A 1,962-nucleotide genomic window follows, 5' to 3' on the forward strand; every position below is an offset into this window, starting at 1 on the left:
ACGCGTTACAAAGTAGTGCGTTACCGGTAACGCGTTACATTCGAGTAGTGAAATATGGTAACGCATTACATTTGGAAGAAAAGTAATGAGTAACGTAACGTCATTACATTTTTAATAACTAACGCGTAACGGCGTTATGCGTTACTGTGCGTTCGGGAACATTGCTTCATCGTCTAAACTTGAAAGCTTGAGCGAGGACAGTGCCTGCAGGATCCGGGAAAATCCCCGATTTTTTCTATTCATCTTGAACAATGACAAGAAGGTCACATCGGCGCCCACGAAGAACGCAAAAGAAGGGTTATTGACCTACCCTGGTTGAGATGTCACCTTTGTTTACCACCACTGTTTTTCACTCCCTCTGGTATTTTTCGGACGAATGGGGCAAAAGCCACAGAAAAATAGCCTCTACCCTCTGAACAAGTAACAAAGTACCAAGGGATTGGCTGTTTGAATTTGTACTGTGTGAGATAAGAGGTCACCGTCTCTATCAACCTTGACAAGGAGCACTCACTGGTCATTGGGCGTCCTCTCAGCCAAACGGGCGAAGCTCACAGATGAAAATTTTGAACATCAACTACTCGTGTGTTGCAATAAATCGTACATGTAAGTTGTGTTCATGCGTGACCCTTGTTTGTGCCCAACATTGCTTGTATTGATTTGCGGAATGCACTTATGTGACTCAACCAAAAGTGGTACATATTATAAGGACAACTGGTGAAGTAATGCAAAAGTAACGGCGTTAGTAACGCGTTACCTACTACCGCAACAGTAACGAATAACGTAACGCGTTACTTTTTGAAAAAAGTAGTGAGTAACGGTAGTGCACTACAAAATAAAAGTAACTTCCCCACCTATGGACTCTGATGCATGCGGATGCAAGCGTTGTCCAACTGGGATCCGGAAATAACGATCCCGGAAAAAACGGTCCCGGAAAAAATGGTCCCGGAAAAAAGGGTCCCGGAAGAAAGGGTCCCGGAAAGAAGGGTCCCACTGGCAAAAGGCGGAAAAAATGGTCACGCAGGCAGGCGATATAGCTTTGCCATCGCTTAAACACACATCATTGGTGTGAAGGTGATATATGTATTATATTTTGTGAACTCTGTGTATTATTTTCCTCTTTCTTTTCTTGCTTTGAATTTTTAGATAGATAAGTGCTTTATTTAGACATTCAATACATTACAAATTATAAATTGCGTAGTGAATTGCGCAGTAGTAGCACATGACTACCCCGCTTGATTAAAATTGCTACCCCAAAGTTGGCAGTAACTCGATCGGTGCGGGACAGATGACATTAGTGCACAAATACGCTTGGATTTAGTCAAGAACAAAAACAGCGGGCAATTACATGTCACACTGCTATAGTAAGACAGGAAAAAATGGTACCGGACCCAGCCGTTATTTTCTTTCTCCCGCACATTCTTCTGAATACTATTAGTACATTCGTGCATACCCTCTGGGCCCTTGAGGTGTATGGAAATAAATAAATAAATAAATAAATACCGTGCATGAACAGTCTATGAACTAGTGCTGAAACAAGTTTTTTATTGTCACTCCCGTGTTCTTTTCTGTGTTTAAGGAGTAGCGAACCGGCTTCGCACCTGGCTGACCTTTCCTTGTAGTTATTATTATTAGTTTGTTTTTTGTTTTTTTCAGTAAACATATACCCCCCGCCCCGCTGGTATAACCCGCATACTTTTATTCGAGGCCTCCTCCTGACCACGCCTAGGATAGAGTAGATTACACAGACAAAAAGAACTCCGCCCAAAGCCGGAAAAGAGAATAACGTCAAGTGTAAGCGCTAACCGAAGGACATAAAGTCTTACACCAGTACCATGCTTAGGCTAGAGTAGGTTACATAGACAAAACGTTCACTGACCTAGGTCTAAGAACTCCGGCCAAAGCCGGAAAAGAGAATGATGTCAAGTGTAAGCGCCAACCGAAGCTATTACCCGAAGCCAGCTA

The sequence above is a fragment of the Ornithodoros turicata genome, unplaced genomic scaffold, assembly GCF_037126465.1.
Source record: "Ornithodoros turicata isolate Travis unplaced genomic scaffold, ASM3712646v1 Chromosome21, whole genome shotgun sequence".
In the NCBI taxonomy this organism is placed as follows: Eukaryota; Metazoa; Arthropoda; class Arachnida; order Ixodida; family Argasidae; genus Ornithodoros; species Ornithodoros turicata.